Source organism: Dermacentor variabilis, chromosome 2, assembly GCF_050947875.1.
Source record: "Dermacentor variabilis isolate Ectoservices chromosome 2, ASM5094787v1, whole genome shotgun sequence".
Classification (NCBI taxonomy): domain Eukaryota; kingdom Metazoa; phylum Arthropoda; class Arachnida; order Ixodida; family Ixodidae; genus Dermacentor; species Dermacentor variabilis.
In genome coordinates this window covers 180,318,581-180,338,045 of record NC_134569.1, presented here as the reverse complement: position 1 = coordinate 180,338,045, position 19,465 = coordinate 180,318,581, and the positions used below count along the sequence as shown (strand labels likewise).

Genomic DNA, 19,465 nt, shown 5'->3' with positions numbered 1-19,465 from the left:
CGGGTCAGTCGTACCCTATTGTTTGTCATACTTTTCTTTTGATGACCAGGGAGCGACCGTTGCGATATTCTTAGGCTCAGTTCGATGGTGAGCGTCCTTTGTTGGAAGCAAAATGTAAACCAAGAAAAGAGTGTTCCCATCGTGATGCCGCAGTTTCAGGAGTAGAAGCCAGGGGTTGTATTCAAAAAAAGAAAGCTTTCTTTCCGTAAGGGCTCTTTGCTATCGGCGTACTCACGCCGCCAGTAACACGTCCAACGTCGCGATTGGTCAATGTCTGCTCTTACGAACAGTTGCGCAGAAAGAACGCTTTGTGAATACGGGTCCATTTTCTATCTCCTAACTTGCGGTTACCTCGAGCATACGTAATTCAAGCGCGAGTGACTCCATTAGGAATTTGCCCCATTGTCCCGTAACGGTTTCGGCTAGCCGCATCTCTATCAGCATCCCTAAATATGTTCTGTTGTTGTTTTTCTATCTTGCGCCTCTATTTATCTTTCTCCAATAAAAACAGTCATTCATTCCCCGCGTCAACACGTTAACCTCACGTTAGGTCGATTTTCTACAGTCAAACAGAAGATGACTTAGCGTGAAATCCATTCTTCCAGTTTTTCAAGACCGTTTCGTATCAATAAAATGAACGACTACAATGACGACACAGTCAAAATTATTTATGCGAAAAGGCATGCTGATAGAGCGGCCCAGTCTGATGAACTAAATCCTTCTTTTAAAGATGATGTACTCCTTAATTGGCGCAATGTATCATTTTTTAAGGTTGTCGCTCTTTATTCCATTTCTTTGTTGCTTTCTTTTGTTCTCTGTACTTTTCACCCCCCTCACCCCCCCCTACCCATTGTGGCCAATACCTTCGTGGGTATGAGCCATGATATGAGGCCACAATAAGAACAACAATTTAAAGCGTCAATGACGACCACAACATCATCAACTGTTCATCGCTTCCTTCATTTCCCCGTCTACAAGTGGAAAGATTAATGAAATCATATGTAACCAACGGCAATGCGCACAATTCATCCTGTTCTGCTTGCAATCTCGAGCAATATGTTTATCTGCAGCAAAGGCCACAACATGACCGCAACACTTTTGTTTACGCACTGCACCCCTCACAACATATGTCGAAATGTAAACACAAGCCCAGGCGCATGCACGTGTTTTCTCTGATCTAGTCCATCTGTTCTTATATAGGAGCGTAACCTTCATAATAAGCTACGTCGACGATTTCTACGTCTGGTTGTGTTCGCAAGTGTACGGTAAATCTCCTCCGGCCGCAGAGTGTGTGTGTGTTTCCTGGACTCCGCACAATGCAATCGTGCGAACTAGATGTTATACTTAAGCTTTCTCGTGCCGGACCTTGCAGTCGCACCTAAAAATTACACGGGGCCGCATCGTGTACGCGTGAGACACACTGCCCTTCGCCACAGAAACGGTGGCGCTCCAGCGAAGCCATACCTTAGTATTGAGACCTGAAGTTTGGGGGCCGATGCGGATTTCTATTCATAGGACGCAGTCACGGAAACAGAAAACTGAGTTGCTGGTGGCAGTTTTCCTCTGGTGCGCTACAGCGGCCACAGGTGTGGTTGTTCCCAAAGTGCGATATCGAAAGCACGTTCAACCGTGCACAATGTACCTTTGTTATTCCGCGAAAGGTATTTTCACGAAATTGCATCCGACGTTTTGTCTAATCGTTTTAGAATGTAACAGAATGGAATATGTCTGCATCCGTTGCGCTGGATGAAGAACAATTCAGTAGCGCGCGGCCCTGTTACCCGAGTGGCTTATGAGCGTCCTTGTTTCTTTTTCTTCCACAGAGGCAGCCTGTATTAATGCCAATTAGGTTTATTAGCCGTACGTCGTTCACAATCATGTAGACCCTTTGCACCCGCGATGTGGCAGCAGTGCGTTCATGACCCCGGAGAACTTCGTGTACCGGTTTGGTCACAATGTCGTTTCGCTGCTTGTGCTTTAGCAAAAGTATGTGCCGCGCAAACAAGATCGATGCTCCACGCTTATTAGTCGTGCGTGACGTGTTTGTTTTCTTAAATGGAAAGCCTTGAACCAACGTGTGCAGACACCCCGGCGTGCATACAGTATCGTTTTCGAGGCACGTTACCTCAAGCGACAACGTATAGGCAAGACAACAGGGACCGGTTCGTGCCTCGGTGACTAAGACTGGTCTGTATAAACGAGGGATTGGACACCGCCGTCGGTGCTTTCTATTACAGCTTGCCGCCTGTGCAGCATCGAACCAGAAATTGCAATGCGAGTGCTATATCGATCTTTGATTTATATTGTTTTTACTAGCTACTACTCGTAAAATCTGATTACAGCAAAGTATGCCTTTTTACAAATTAGCGTAACCGAAGCAAGCAACCTATATAATTCGAATTAACTATTGCACCTCCTTCACAAATCTTTATTTCGAAGGCGTGAACTAGAGAAAGATGTAATTTTGTGAGTGAGTGAGTGAGTGAGTGAGTGAGTGAGTGAGTGAGTGAGTGAGTGAGTGAGTGAGTGAGTGAGTGAGTGAGTGAGTGAGTGAGTGAGTGAGTGAGTGAGTGAGTGAGTGAGTGAGTGAGTTTGATAGCTTTAGAGAGAGAGAGAGAGAAAGCTCTTTATTTAATATGTAGAGTGTTTAGCTATCGTATTTTCGCCTACATGCTACTCTGCAGAGAATGGGACGAAGGAGAAGAAAGGCCCTAGAAGAACGTGGGCAGAAGAAAGAAGGAAGAAAAAAATTTCAAAAAATGCATGTCGTGCGATATTATCAGCAGTAGGGTCGGTGTGCGATGCAATCCATGTAGACGGTAAATGCAAAATGCAATAAAATCACAGTCTTGATGAGACGACGTGCGGGAGTCATATTTTAGACAGAGAACCAATTGAGTCAATATACGAGAACGAGAGGTTGAGGGCTTGGCTCTCTTTCGATGGGCAAGGCCAGGGATTCAGCTTCCGTCTCAGGGTCAAGGAGCCTTGGTCGAGCTTTTCCATGTTCATCTTATATTGATGTCGTTCCCCCGTCTCTGTAAGCTGTAAGATAGCTTTAGAAAGGAAGCGCCATGGGGCAAAATGCGAGAACACCCGTGTACTTAGATTTAGGTGCACGTTAAAGAATCCCAGGTGGTCGAAATTTCCAGAGTCCTCCACTACAGCGTGCTTCATAATCAGAAAGTGGTTTCCGCATGTAATACCCGATAATTTAATTATTCTTTTTTAAAAGAAGCGCTTGGCCGGTATTGTGCCTTGAACGGGCTTGGCGCTAGCAGGCAAAACTGAAGCAATTCAAGTGTGTTGCTGTTGCGACATTCCAGTCAATCTTATACGGCACTAAGTAAGCCCTGAAGCACTGTCTGAAGCAGGCCGCCCTATATCCACCGCGTGTCTCCGTATCATCGCACCTCTTCCGGTGCAACGCCCAGTGGTTTACAATATGTGCTCGCGTACGTACACGCAGCTCTTCTATTCCACGATCAAAGAAGCCACGCCGGTGAAGCGAGTATGCCGTCTTCTTCTTTTTCTCCCCCCCCCCCTCTCTCTCTCTCTCTGGAGCGTGAAGAAGAAACCCGTCTGCTTCTCGCCACTCGTTTCGCACCGTCTGCTTCGCATCGTCTGCTGCGAGCACGTCTACGAATACCGAGGAAAAAGAAGAGGAAGCTGACGTGCATCTAATTTAGTTAACTTAGCGTTGAGCACGACACCGCGGCTTGCGCTAACGTTGGCGGTTGCGACGTCATTCCGGCAATCTCCTAAGAGCGTGCAGGCGGGTGCTCTAGCCATTGGTCACACTGTATCCGCACCACGGCTCCCCCGCCGCATCTTGCCGGCTCTGAGTGAACGGGGAGAAACGAAAACAAAATGGAAGAAAAAAACGAAAGCGCAATGAAAAATGGCAACAAAAAAGCAGACGACAAGATTAAGAGGTAAGCAGGCGGCGAGAAAGGGTGAGGGAGAGAGTAGCAGACGACGGGCCGTGCGTACACACAGACAGCGAGCGTGTGACCCCGCATCGCCGCGATTCAAGAAGAAGAAGAAGGAGGATGGGGAGTGGCGAGGCATTGGACGGCCGAATTGGGTCTTCCTCACCGGGCGGCCCAGAAAAAGCATGGGTGCCGCGCGCGGTCCTGTCAGTCGTACACCGCGCGCGAGATCTCGCACACTGCACGAGTAGCAGCAGACGACGCACACTCAACGCATCCAGAACCAGCGGACGCTTCTGCTTTCTTTTTTTCGCAGCGACCGTCACCACTACCTGTACGAATCCCGTCGTATCCGCAGTCGCCGACGACGCCAACGCATGCAGTAACTGGCCCGGTGCATATACATATTACACGCAAGGACAAACTCGGTGTTTCTTTGGCAGCTCGCGCTGCTTGTGGTGCCGTGTGCGTGCAAACCAGCCGACTGCGCCTGCTCAAGGAGTGATTCGCCGATCTCGTTGACGCCATCGCACCGGTCTCTAGTATTGCTGTTATTCTGCCAGCTTCTGCGCGGAGAAGTGACTGTATTAGGACAGTTTAAGAGAGCGGCTCTGATTGAGTTTCCGGCACTGATTGAACACCCTTCGGACTTGTGACGTGTTACTCGCCGACCAGCTACAGAGGTCGTCGCTGCCATCTTGACCCCTCTCACCCACCCGCGTCAACGCACACCGAGGTAAGCGATTCGACGAGCATCGCTCGTTGTTGAAACATGACGCCGGTGCTATCTTTTTAAGAAAAAGGGAGAAGAGCTTCTGTGAGTAGCAGTAGGGTGGTGAAGAAAGTCGTGGCACATGCTTTATTTAAGTACCCCCTAAGTCCAACGGTGTTTTGTCACGAATGTACAAAGAAAATGGGCTATTCCCGTTCTTTAGACAAGGAACACGATTGGCATATCTGTGCGCTGTCTTTATATCCTAATGGTATCTGAGAGCTCAAGAGCGTTCAGTACTTTCTCAAGACACACACTTGCTCCTGTCGCAGAATGATTCATTTATTTCGTTAACCGCCACTACATCCCAAGGAAGTGGAAACTTTCTTGGCATTTTCTAAAGTGGCACTGTTTTTCTTTTACTTTATTTTTTTGCGCCGAGTGTTCCTGCTTAGAAGAATATGTGTGGTGTTCACTTTGCATATTTAAGCATGACATGAAAGGCTAGAATTCGTTTCGAACAAGTTATTTTCCCTCAACATGCGCGTAATTTCTAAACGTTGCCGTTGTCTAAACGTTGCCCACGAAGAGAAACGTGTTGACGCGTTTTGTTCATTTCTGACGAGCAACGCAAGAATCCCTGGATCCCGCAGGAGATTAGGCTTTTTGTTGGCGACAATGGTACGGAGTTGCAAAATGTTAACAGGTTTGGTCTCAGGGTTAAGGGATTAAGCAAAATGAATTCCATGAAATCTGCTGTTGCCGCCCGCAAAACGATCTAATGCGCCTTCCTGCGCATTGACGCGTGCCGCGAAAAAAAAAAACACTACTGCTTTATTCGGTAAACCTGGAGTGCTACTAACTACTAAATGCATATGTATAACGCTAAAACGTGCCAGGAATCTCGTTCGTCTCTATCGCATGCATTACCTTCTGGTAAAGGCATTCCTAATTATGTCGGGACACACAAACATAGCGCAGAACAAGGAAAGGTCGGGTCGAAACCGCTCCCTTCACGTCAGAGCGCTGGGAAGCGAGATAACGATTTTAAAGCAAACAAGAAATAACAGAAAAAAAATAATGAAGCACGCTTGAACATCACGTAATCATAAAAAAAACCCGGCCTTCTTGCGCAGTAATGGAGATGAACATGCGCCTGTCTTCATTTCTGGTTGGTTTTTCATCGTATAGAGGTAACAGAACGATTTCTGAGCCCCCGGCACTTCAAAAATGGACCACTGAAAGTATCAGCATTCTTTACCTGCTCGCACGTCCTCCTAAGTGATTACGCAACAACTTCTGAAGGGCGCCAAACAACAAACAATTAAAGAAAAAAAAAACACTGACGCTTACGATATATATACTCCCTAATGCGAAATTTGAGCGCAGGTCTCTACTTGATTATATTTCGCGATATGCTGAAGCAAAGAATTTTAGAGACACTTGTAGCAGAGTCGCCGATCGTCGAAAATCTGATCGGCGGTTCAAGCGCGTCGGCTTTTATACATGACTGGGCGAAGGTACTAGAGTAACCGCTGGCGCCACGTGACTTCAGTAGGTACTACACGATTCGAGCCGCACGTATACAGCCACATTACGAAACAATCGCAAACCATGACAATAAACAAGTGCGAATGAGAGCAAACCAATCTAACCAAACAAGCGCGAGTGACAGCTGACGCGAGCAGACGATAGTACGAAACGAGCGGCCCGGCTGAGACTAGATACGAGTACGCATCGAGCGGTCGGGCGGGTCCGCATGACACCAGTTTCCCGCGTGCACGTCACTCAAGGGACCGCTCTCACTGGTCTCCGCCATTCGCGGCTAGCGTCTTTAATCTCCCGGTATGCGTTCGCTCTTTCATCTTTCGCTTTGCTCGCTAGCTCGGTTACGCCGCCAACGCCGCCGCCGACACCGACGCTCGCCGCAGGAACGGGCGCCTAAGAGCTGCGCTCTAAAAAAAGTCAAGTAAATATAGCTATGTCCCATCGTGTCTTTGATGCTGAGTTTCGCATGGGTAATAAGGCACTAACCATTAAAATTTAAAATCATTACGTGAGGAAACAAGCCGCCTGCAAAGAGAGACATACACATGCTTCGGATAGAGTGGAAAGCGCTAAACGACGACGCTGTTACGACATGTTCCTCACGATATGCAAATTGCGTTTCCTTATGCACACAGATCGCTTTTTATTTTCCTTTGATTGCCGATACAGTTTCTTGGCTGCCCGAGTTACGGTCCTGAAAGCTACACTTCTGTGGCGTTAAGGCCAGTACGAGTACATGCAGCTGCAACCTAATGTCCATACAAATGCACAAACTATCTCATCGGACCAGCTTGTGCGGTATATATCTGTGAAAACAGGGAAATAAAGAAGTGCTTCAAAGACTCCGACTGCTTGCACACAATGTGCCTATCTCTGCGTGGAATCAACACTACTGTGATGTAGTCGCAATTTAAATCATGGGCGGGAAGCTCATTTCGGATATCTTTACAAGCGAATCGCGAAAAAAAAGAAGCATGCCTTGCTTTGAATTCGAATGGCTGAATCTCAAGAATATATTTTTTTTTCTCATTTCACTTGTTCTCAATAATTGAGGATGTGTTACGCCATTGCAATATTCGTTAAATAAAGGCACAAGAGGATCACTGTGTATTGCGTACATTTAAGGATGTTCAACGCAGCACTATTTGCCCTAATACTTGCGGTGTCGTACTACAAAATTAGCCAAAACATGTTACAGAAGTAATGAATCGTGAAATTCAGTCAAGGTGCAGGCGCGCTCACTGTAGCGTAGTTGCTAGTGCACATGCGCTGTTTGCCGGTTTCGTCGTAATAATTGCGCCAAAAAACATCGCACGAGCCCAGGGGACGAAAGGTAAACAGTAAGCTCCTTCCAAAGTGTACTGCTGCAATGAGTTCGACAATCTCATGAATGAGTTCGCCTTCGTGCGAACGCTTTTGTTTTTTGCCGAGCTAATGGTCACACTGATTGGCACAAGCTTCCACGTAAGCTCAGGCGACTCTTTAACAGTAAACCTTTCAGCAACCGGCCGCGCTGAGTGTGTGGCTATGACGATCTTTCGCTGAACGAGAGGTCGTAGGTTCAACTCTCGGTCACTGCGTGCGAATTTCGATTGAGGCGGATATCAAAAACGCTTGTGTGCCAAGATGTAGGTGCATGTTAAAAAATTCCAGGTTGTAGAAAATGACCCAAGCAAGCGGCTTTTTCACTTCGTGAATTGATCACACACAACAATTCACTGCGTTACACCATTCAACAATTTGCAATGATCATGCATGCAGGCGAACAGTTATTGCCTTAATTTGTGTCTAAAAATGCCGCTTAAAGATTTTGCAAAGGTAAAGCGTTATGAATAGCACCACAAGAACGTCATCAGCCCCAAGCACGAAGATTAGGCACATCCGTGTGCTAACTACCATTCTCACTGCAGTCAACCGAGCACCGCGGCAGGTAATTTTTTTATTTTCGTCCAGAACTTCATGTCCACCAACGTGGCCGCCGAGATTGCGCCAGTGATATCGGAGGCCCCGGTTACGACGGGGCACTTCTGCGCTAATACTGCTAGAGGAATGTCCGGCGCTGCCACTGTTCCTCCATCATAAGAATCCTGGATATGTACACGTACGTTTCTACGATTAGGGCGTGGATGCGTTGGCAACGCACATCGCACTTTCTTTTTATCCTGCCCTTTGCTTCAGTTGTGTTGAGCACTTGCCTACATGGGTATTTTAGAGCCGCTAAGTATCTTACGTTTAAGTCGCAGGAAATCTGGATGAGAATGAACTATAGCATTCAGCGCGATGAATTTTGCAAGGTATCCTACGCTTTTTATTGCGATAGCAATTATGTGGACGCTCCAGGAGCATTTCTGCCGTCGCCGTGAGGTTCCGTATGAGTAAAAGTACGTGAGGATCAGCCGGCTAACGCGGTTCAATATCGTGCGCGCGAGCGAGGAACGCGGCCCGAATCCGCGCCCTCTCCTGTCGCGCGCGAGGCAAGGGGGTCAGGCGAGGAAGGAGGGGCGCTCTTCTCCGGCGGCTGCTACGGTGCCTCGATGTCCTCCTCGCCCAATGCTCGGTACGGAACGGAGACAACCGCGGCGTCTTATACGGCGTTCACCACGCGAACTGCGGAAGCCGCAGTAGACGCCCTTGGCGGACGCCGCAGGGACGCATTGCCGGCGCTCGTGTGTCTTGAAAGCGATCTGCGACGTGGCCAAAGTGCGCGCCCGCACGGGCCTCATTTTCAGAGCGATCTGCGATGTTTGTAGATTGCGCGTAGTGCCGGAAGCTTCGTATGCGCTGTGCTTTCGACGTTTCGTTCGCGTTGAAACGACAGATGGACGGAGGTCAATTGACTCGCGGCTGCTGCCGCGATTTCGAACACCAACGTTTTCACATACTGTTTCCGCTGTCATCGGGCGAGATGTGTTCATGTTTACCTATGCGCGCGTGACAGCGTGTTGGTTAATTTAGCTAAAAACGCGCTGAATGGCTAGTTGGTTTGAAACCATGATAGAATGTGTAAGCGCGACTGAAAAAGGACGTAGAAGAAAGCAGACACACAAAGAAAGCGCTGTCTCTGTGTGTGTGTTTCTTTCTACGTCCTCGTTGAATTACGCTTACACATTCTATCATTGTTAACTTAACTAATAAGTGAATGTTTACAAGTTTATACGGCCGATAACACTACTCTCCATACTTCGTACAGCTATCTACTAATTTGCTATCGCAATCGGTGCTTCGCCTTTAGGGCGGAACTGCGATTTGTTTTTCAGCTTTGTCCAATTTCAACGCGAGAAGTCATAAAGCAGTATGTTTGTAATTCAGCACTAATTGTGTGTGCGTGGTTCGCAAAATAAGCTGGTTGAGCTTTGTAACATTCGCGCAAGTAATTTTTTTCTTTACTTTTCTTTATTTAAAGGATACTGCGGTCTTTCAAGACTACGCTGGTGGCGGAACACATTGTTTACAATTTAGCGCACGATACTGACAAACTCTTCAATAAGAAACCAAATCTGAACAGAAGGAAACAAAGCAATAAAAAGTAACGCTAGTTCACTAATAAAGCATGACTGATGGCAAGCAACACACAGTACCAGGATACTCCACTTGCCCTTTTGCGAGTCACCAAACACAAAGGTAATAACAAAGGTAATAGATAACACGCCATGATAACACTTCCCTGAAAATTCTGCAATTAACCTACATACACTTTAAGCTTTCCGCGCTAGTCGCCTGTAACATGACCCGTTTGCTCTTTAAATATAAAATTCCTGCGATCCTTTGGGCGTTCTCTCAGGTCAGCGAGGAAATTTTGTAAGCGTTTCACATAGCACCTGCAAGCGGGCCGGAAACTAGGTTTTTTCACAATTTTCATTCGCACCCTAATTAACCCAGACATTCCCAAATCTGCCTGCGCATTACCGCTAACATGACCCGCATTCCTTCGAAGTATAAACTTGGTGAATAACGGTTTCGAGCGCCTATAGTCCGACTAACAGATTCACTGTAGAAAAAAAATTTGGTTCCGGTAAACTGACGCTCCATTCAGTACGGCCGCCACTTCACTGGCCAAACAGTAATTTTCACAGAAACGTTGCCTCACGAAGCCATGGTCGTGTTAACACGTTGTAGAGTATACCACACAGCAGTTAGGAAACCGCAAAGGGCGACGGGGGGGGGGGGGGGGGGGAGTTGTAGTTCCAGCAGTGGTGTCTTCCCGAGGATAAGAATAAAGAGGGATCAATCAAAAAGCAGCGGTTCTGTAAACCACGTTGTCCGCGCATAAATGGGCATGTTTTCTGCAGGTCATCCTGCGCAATACAGTGCACCGCTTTGCGCGGAATAACGAACTAATTAACGTCGTCACCGCGTTGGAGTTACGGCGAAACTGCAACTCCGTACAGCTGGTTTAGCTTCTCGAGTGACCACAGAAAGGATTCATCAGCAGCGTGTTCTAACACGAACATAGAACTGGAATCAGGGCCCGTATTCACGAAAACGTCTTACGCTGCAATTGTTCGTAATAAAAAATTTAAGCCAATCCCGGTGCAGGACACATAATTAGCGAACGCGGCCAGCCAATGGCAAAGAGCACTTATGAACGAAACGTGAATTCGACCCCAGAAAGCGAAGAATCTCGACTAGGATATTAAGCTTGAGTGAAATCTTATTAAGAGATCCTTCTGTTTGGTAAAGAGAGTTCCAAATTGCATGACACACCGCATGATAATTAGCTAACAAATTTCGAATTGCAGCGCAATCCTTGAATACCGACGGCACCTATACCTGTGACCGGCGAATTGTCTTTCTAGGCTTTCAGTGAACTTACACGCCAGTATTGAAAACCATTCTTCTGTGGGGGTTGTAGGTGATCACTCTCGCGTGATTACACGACGCTATACTCCGTTCCACACACAACAGCCAACGCTGCGGAAGCTACGCAAGAAGTTCGGTCAAGAAAAGTTATCACTCCGCGGCGTTCCGTCTATGCTTCGCTGGACGTCAACAGCGTTCGCTCGCGCGAACAATCACGTGAGGCTCCTCGCGACAGGTTGCAAATAAAAAAAAAAAACTCGAGCAGAACAACAAAAATAAAAATGACCTAAAACAACGCATTAGAAGCAGTGTACCAAAGGGCGTTTGTTTGTAAGGGTTAAAACTTGTTTACTTCAATACTTATAAAAGACAGTTGCGCACAATTGCGGGCAAAAAACATCGAACTATATCCAAGTGCTAATGAAACCACTGCAACATGTCTCTCTCTAGCCTCCACAGCGTTGACTGCTGTGCGTATGGAACGCAGTATGAGCACCGGACACGTCAGCGCATAGGGCGTGACAGCGTTTCTGGCACCGATTCACACAGGCCGGTAGATCGCAAGAAGCGCAAAAGCGCTTGCACGGCCTTCTTCTGTGACGGTAGGTCCTTTCGATGTTGCAGAATTCTTTTTTCGGATAGCGGTTGGTCGTCCAGTTGGTCAAGTTCGTGGCTAAGGCATGCCCTCTGTGGACTGTACTGCGGGCAGAACGACTTTAACTGGAACGCCTTTTGTGCGTGTCTCTCCATGTGTGCGCGTGCGTTTTTTTTTTTTGCGTTTTCCTCTCTGTCATCTTTCTAACCCCTATCCCCCATCCCCAGTGTAGGGTAGCAAACCGGAGACTCATATCTGGTTAACCTCCCTGCCTTTCCGCTTCATTCTCTCTCTCTCTCTCTCTGGCACCGATTGTGCCAAGTTCTGAGACTTCGCACAGTGCCAGAAGTGCTGTCGGCTGCAAATTTTGACGCCATCGACGCCTTCAGTGCCGAGCCTCCCGAAACTGAAATCGTACTATAAAACTATCTTTGTAAAGCGATGACCTGAGAATACCGCTTTTGCAAATCAATATCGACAGTAGACTTGTATGACCCCTGAAAAATCGTGGCCCAATTTTCAGCCAAACACCTTGTCTCGAGCAGTTGCACTAAGAATTCCAGTCGCCTACAATTAGAGCACACGTTTTAAAACACTGCCCGCGCATGACTCACCCGCTTGAAACGATGTACGCCTATCAGGTGTTCGAGTGCTCAAATAAGGAATATCCTTGGGAAAAATTGTACTTCACCCACACATTCTGAACTTCGCTTGCGCATCAGCCATAATGTTTTCCCCAATTAGAACAAATTTGATCTCGTTGGCTGCGGTAGCTTTTCATGTATGGCTAGCTGACTTATGTACCATTCTGAAAACTACATATAGCGTTTTAGAGCGCTTGAATAGTAACTTACCACAAATACCTTAGTGAACTCCACACATTTTCAACTTTGCCTACACATCATGCACAACCTGCCCCATATTTCGATGAAATATAAACAAGGTGACAAGCCCAGGCGCCGAGATAATTATGGCCAAAGAACTTGAGCCGCATAGTCTGCGGGGAAAAAATCTATAGGGACGCCGGATCGCATATGCAGTCAAATATCAAGGTGTTCGGCACCCTTAGGCGCTGTAACGTAAAACTATTCCAAACTTTTCTATTCCAATTCTGCAATCAGCCCACCGCAATTGGTCAAAAACTTTTTTGGACCACCCCCACTTTACCTGTCTGTCACGCGACGTCACGAAAACCGCGATAACTTCCCATCTGATATAACGTGTACACACTGATTACGCATAATTTGACCGAACAAAACAAAAATAGTTATTTCTGATTCGACCCCTTTTTGCCATTAGCACTCGGCTATTGGTCAAGAGCTTTCGGGCTGCACCCACTTCACCTGCCTCTCACGCGATGTCACAAAGCCGCAAACAATTACCGCGTAAAAGCGACGCGTACGCGTTAAAGATGCCGAACAAAACTGAATTTTCTTCTGAATAGCTGCAGGCTGCCCCGTTCCGAAAGGAATAAAAGATGGCTGCCGCCGATCACTCAGGCGCTGGCTACTCGCACCTGCCGGAGAGCATGGGTTTATTTGCGTAAAACAAAGCTTTCTGCATGGCTGTGTAACGTTTTCGAGCACTTTCGGCACGTTTGCGACCTCATTCTACCAATGCTTCTTTGCTGAGGATCTCTTTTAGTGTAATTCTTAAGCTTTTATTGCATGCCGCCGCGATTTTCGACCAGCCATCGCAAGCTAAGTAAGGGAAAGCGGACCAATCGCAGACGCCGGCACCACCCTCTTGATCCGGTTATCGATATTCAGTGCAGTGGCTCGGCCCCATCGTATCCCTCTCCACTTGAGCATGCTCCTCGCCTCTTGTGAGCCAATTAAATAAGACAAGCCGCTCAGAGCAGGCAATGTTATTCGTTTTTCAAGCAAACAAAAGTTACCTCCTATGAACAAGGGGAGCGTTCGATTGGTTTGTTCAAACAACCCTGCGGGTGACCCCCGATGCTTGCGTCGGCGGTTACGCAAATTTGACGTCATGAGATTGCGATAAAAACATATTGGAATAGTTTTACATTATAGGGCCCGCGGTTTCGCAGTACAAAGTACTTTATGGGGCCCGAGGCATGCAATACAATCGAAGGCGCGGGTCGGCCGACTCTGATAGTGCTATCGCATTACAGTAGTTGAATGGTAGAATGTGGACCTAGTTTATTTGCCTCTTTCTGCAGTGTTGACGTCGGTGTCACAACAAGTATGACGTAGTGGGGTGTCTCACACAGCTAGGGCACGAAGAAGGAGAGCACAAAGATCATCTTTGACGTCATCGTAAAGGAGTTCGGAGAGAAAGCACTTACGTAGTGTCGCTGGTTTATACGTCCCAAATGGGGTTCTTAAAGTTCAACGCCACCGAAAAGAGCATATACCAACGAGTTGATTGTTAGGCGCAGTTGATCATAACTTTTGCAATCGGTGCAGGCGCGTTAAACGTCAAGCGTTACGAATAGGGGGTGTGTTGAAAGCCGTGACTAGTATGAATATCCTCGAATGCGATGACGATCGTTCACATCGCTAAACGATTGAAGAAGTCAGTTTAATTAGTGACTTTGCATTGCTTCAATACAAGCAATGTCAGCGCCTGCATGGAATTAACATAGCATCTACATAACGTAAGCAAGGTATCTACATAACATTACATCGTGTCTGCATTAACGTAACATCACACAAGGACAACACATTTAGTACCCACACCAACGACTTCATCGAAGAAACTTCGCGTCCACCAATTCCGGTACACTGAATGTGATATATATATATATATATATATATATATATATATATATATATATTCCTTTTTCTTCTGGGGCCGAATTCACAAAGCTTCGTAAGTGCTGGTTTTCATTGGCTCCTCACCTTAGCTAATATGTCCTACATCACTATTGGCTGGCATGAAGGCTTTTAGCGTAAGAACGCTTTGTGAATACAGTCCCTGGTTCGCATGCATTAACGCCTTCACGCATCGAGGTGCATACTTCGTAACGAAGAAAGTCTCGGCACGTAATTCCAATACGAAACCATGGGACTGATAACTCAACGGGGCCTTCGAAATGAACACGGGCGAGCCAAGACTGTCCTGATGAACCCGGTCTTTCCGCGCACCTAGTGTATGTCACTATCGTCAAGGCGATGCTTAACCCGCTAAGCCAGGCAATCAGTTTTATCACCCCACGAGCTGTACGGCTAGCCGGCTTCGGGAAAGCCGTCAGTCACGTGGAAACATTGGCGTGTGGGGGCTGGATAGGTATAACACGTGGGGTTGAAACAGTGGTTCAATGTCAGCAGATGAATTTGCATCAGCGGATGACGAACAACCCGTTCTCTTGTCTCCTCGCAGTCAATCGAGAATCCGAAATGCGTACACAACGACTCGCTTCGAGGATAAGCGTGGGGCGCGCGATTTCGTCAACCTAGCCCAGAATGAGGCAGACACAACTAAAGGCGGCCATCGTCGTCTGCGTAAGCTGTACTGAATATTGCGCAAGTAAGAACACTAGCTATACACGACTCTTTCAGCTAAACCGCTGGCTTATTTCCGCCCAATTATAGCACAGAGATAGCGACATGCGGTGCATTCAGTGTCATACGATTTTTGCGATGAATACTTGCCTGGTTCGTTCACTATAGAGCCGGAACGTGCGACGTCTGTGACGATGCTACTAAAACAATAATGACAATATTGCTTGCACGGAATGGTGGCGCCATCTGTCACCGATATGGCCAATGGCGTTTTCCACCAGAGGCGGGGCGGACGACGCCCCCTTATAATTGCAACTTAATTTATGTTTTACTGACGTCGCCACAGACGGCGCTTAACTTCGAATTTATTGTGAAGTAGAGAGACAGTACACCCGCCATGGTTGCTTAGTGGCTATGGTGTTGGGCTGCTAGGCAAGAGGTCGCGGGATAGAATCTAAGGCTACGGCGACCGCATTCCGACGGGAGCGAAGCGCGAAAACACCCGTGTACTTAGATTTAGGTGCACGTTAAAGAACCCCAGGTGGTCCAAATTTCCGGAGTCCCCCTCTACAGTGTGAGATGAGATCCTAGTTTTGGCACGTAAAACACGATATTTTTTTAGCGAGATAGTGAGAACCGTTTATTGGAACAAAATGCAGCGAGGTCGGTCTGAGGCACATTGATGTAGCCAGTTAGGCAGCGCTATGGGAAGGGGAAGAGGGAAATAAAGAGCAGTTGAAAGCGCAGTATTGAACTGAATCCGCCGCATACTGCTACTTCTGCGATAAATTCAAACGGAAATCTTCCAGCTGTCTAGCTGAAAGATTCACGTGTGGCACTCCTTCATGTGCAACCCTCAGTATATGAACACGCAATGCAAACGCAGGCAAGACACCTGCACCGCTACATCGAGCCATGAGACAACCCACGTGAAACCGAGCGTTTCCTTTCTTAGCGAACTTCTGTATATGGTTGGTTTGCAAAGAAGTCCGTAGCAAACATCGAAGAGGACGCGTTGCATGTCTTCCACGTTCCAAGATGCTGGCTGCCGACGGGACAAAAGCCGCCGTAACGGTTCGCAGAACAGTGCGCCGCTTTCGTGACGATAACGGCTTGTGCCTTGTGCATAATTACGTGTCGTTCCGGTTGTCCGTCTTTCGGGGTGACCCCCCGGCGGCTTCTAGGGTAGTTGCTTATTATTATTTTTTTTTTTAACCGCGCGCGTGCTTACACGGCTTCGGAAGCGCTACCCGCTGTGTCACACCTGGTCTTACACTCAGTGGAGGACGACGCCGTGGCAGTGAGATTCCTTCGAAGCCGCTAGACAGGCGGACGTAACAGTTTTGTAGTCGTGCTCACTTGTAGGGTGTCTTGAGCTGGAATTTTCCTCGTCAGCCGTCTTTGCCAAGCCGTATGCTCGTAGAAGCCTCCCAACTCGTTTCCATGCATCTCATATATATATATATATATATATATATATATATATATATATATATATATATATATATATATATATATATATATATAATTTTCCTCGTTGAATCATCTACGAAAATGTAAAAGGGCGCTGAGTGGAGAGAGAGAGGGGGGGAGGCGTGGCGTGGCAATTTTGAAGAAAGGCTTTAAGAAATAAATGCTGCAGTGACCTACTGTATAAACGTCGTCGATGTGTCCTTCAACAAATAAGCGGGCTTTCCATTCATTGCATGATTGATGCTCTAGTGATGAGCAGAAATCGAGAACATCTGTTATTTACCTGCGGATACCTTACGCACTGTTCTTTCTTTTTTTGTTGTTTCATTACATATGCCCCAAATACGTCCAGCCGGCCAAATATTTAACTGGAATGCGCGAGCGCCAAATTTTTGGCCTCTAGCGCTTTACGACGGGGAGAAATTACAAGACGGCGGGAGTGAGCTTAACATTCACCATCTCGCAAATTCTCTCCGTCACAAGGTGCTGGAAGATAGAACACTGGGCGCTCGCGTGATCCAGCTACAAATTTGGCTGACTGTACGTACACACAGCCAGCGCCAAACAATACGGGCAGCAAACGGGCAAGGCCAGAAGCCTACTGATTCTCCGGAGACGTTGCTGCTTGGACACACGAGTTACTTGATCGCATATCCCATTTCACTGTTACTTACGTGCATCGTCAAATTCTACGCTTAGAGTTTCACTTTTCTGTGCGAGCAGCAGCTTGGGTCCGCGCACAGTGGCCCTTAATTTTTTTCGCGCCGGCGGTAAATCGAATGGTCATTCGAAGGGCGAGCTCGCGTGCTCGTGTCGCACCTCTTCCTTTCCCGCCAGGCTGCTCACTTCCCTCGATTTGGCACGCTTCAGTTCACGCCCGTTGTTCTCGCGCTGCTTCTCTTTCTTTGTCGCTCCCTCTGTCTCGTGCTCAGTCAACACGCGCACGGCACGCGTACCGGTTTTCTTTCCCAAGCCCCGCTCTCCGGGAGCGCATAGTGAAACGAACGGAGAAAACACAACTCGCCCAAAGAGGAGAGGTCCAAGTGAGGGGGCCAGCGCTGCCCTCTTTTGCCACGGCTCGTTAAGCCAGCGGACGCCGGTCCGAGAAGCGCAACGCGCGGTCGGCCGCGTAAGCGATGGAGCACCGGTGGCGGGGCGTTTGGGATCCTTGCGCAACGAATTACGTCTGCCGCTGCGCATCCCCTCTCCGCCCACCCTACTCTTGTCATCTTCCTTGCGAGTCCAGCTAGCGTCGTCTCAACCTCGCGTAGCTTTCCTGAAAGCGACCCGCGCCTCCCCGTCCAGCTCTCGTTTACGCGACCGAGTGCGCATGCTCGTCTGCATTTCTTCCTTTCTTTCTTTCTTTCTTTCTTTCTTTCTTTTTCTCTTTCTTTCTTTCTTTCTTTCTTTCTTTCTTTCTTTCTTTCTTTTCGGTTCGCTTTTTTACGCGGTGACCGACGGTTGAGTATGAGGATGTTACTGGACACGTCAGTTGCCTCGGGCATTCTTTTTTCTTTGATATTGCTCAATTTCTGGTTTCTTTCTTTTCCTTTCTTTCTTGCTTCCCCCCACCCTTTTTTTGCTTGCTCTCTCTCTTTTTCTTATCTCTTTTTTCTTCATGTTGTCGCGAATGTGCGGGAAAATCGTCAGGCCCACTGGCCACGAGTGCACTGCACGAGTAGCATTGCTTTACGCGCGCGATCAGCAGACCATGTGCAGTGCCGTAGGCGAGCCTCAACGTAGCGTAAGGGTGGCCTCGTTAGTTTCGGCGGCGTGTTGCTCCGTAACAATTGGGCGCTGTCTTTTCTTTTTTTTTTTGACAGTGCGAGATGCAATTGAATATTGCATAAGCAGTTACCCCAGCAATAAAAGAAAAAAAATTACCGACGATTACGTTACTTCCTAATGCGAAATTTGAGCGCAGCAAATAAGCTGTTTCACCTTTTGGATAGATTGAGGCAAAGAAATCGAGCAACACATGTATGCGCTATCACAGAATTTTTTTTTTATTTTTCACACGTATTCCTTTAACAAAGACTCCACTAACAGTTCTTGACAGTCATGAAGGAAGCTTTGTGGTCGGAGAAATAGACTGATATATGTTCGACTTGGTACACCAATGCTTGATTCTCAAAGACGAGATCTATACAAGTGCCTCGCGAGGTTGTCACAGCCGTGGGGGAAGCAGAGGCTAAGCGCCGCCGCCGAGAAGACCCTGCAGTTCGCGCCGCCGAAGCGGAGGCTCATCGCCGGCGTCGAGAGCAACCAGCAGTAAGCGGAAGCGGAGGGGGGCGGCGTGTACACCCAGCGGCAAACGATGGGGGCAGAAGCGCGCGCAGCAAGCGGACAACACGATAAAGGGAGGAGGGAAGAGATAGCAGCGACTGACTGATGCCTTTGACTGATACTCTTTCTGCATGGCGGCGACGGTGTTCTATGCAGTCACGTTATCTTGACTCTCTAGCGGCGTCAGCGGCATCCAGCGGTATCAGTCGGTCGCTGCTAGCGCTGGGGGGATGAAAGGGGGGCGGAGCTGGTTACGAGGCCGACGCCGACGACAACGCCGACGACGACGCGAAACCCAGGAACGGACGCCAAAGAGCTGCGCTCTAAAAAGACCTTGCCAAAGCTTCTTTCTTCTTAGAGGGCATATTTATCGTTTGGGTTTTGTACTCTTTGTAATTCGTTCGAGAACTGTCACTCTAACTACTAGGGGAAATTCTTGGTTTGAGCTTGCTCATCTGCCTTTCAGGAAGCTGCGGAGTCCATCTGTTATAAAACCGGTTAACTTTTGCGAGCCGCTTATTGGCGCGTGTGGGTATCTGTGTGTCCATCGTAGTGCGACCAATTCTTCTTTCTCGGCTGGCGTCAGCGTCGTACGAGAGTCCTTCGATAAGTGTGGTAAAAATCAATTAAAGATACCATGTTTGCAGAA

The 19,465-nt window shown here is 47.8% G+C and overlaps 1 protein-coding gene across 1 annotated transcript in view; it reads left to right on the top strand.

Moving 5' to 3' along the window:
• The first annotated feature begins 4,356 nt into the window (after positions 1–4,356).
• LOC142571090 (uncharacterized) overlaps positions 4,357–19,465 on the top strand; it is a 36,368-nt gene continuing 21,259 nt past the window's right edge. Inside the window, exon 1 of the mRNA XM_075679382.1 lies at positions 4,357–4,668. The gene's annotated coding sequence lies outside the window, so the exon portion shown is untranslated. The remainder of the gene's footprint in view (positions 4,669–19,465) is intronic.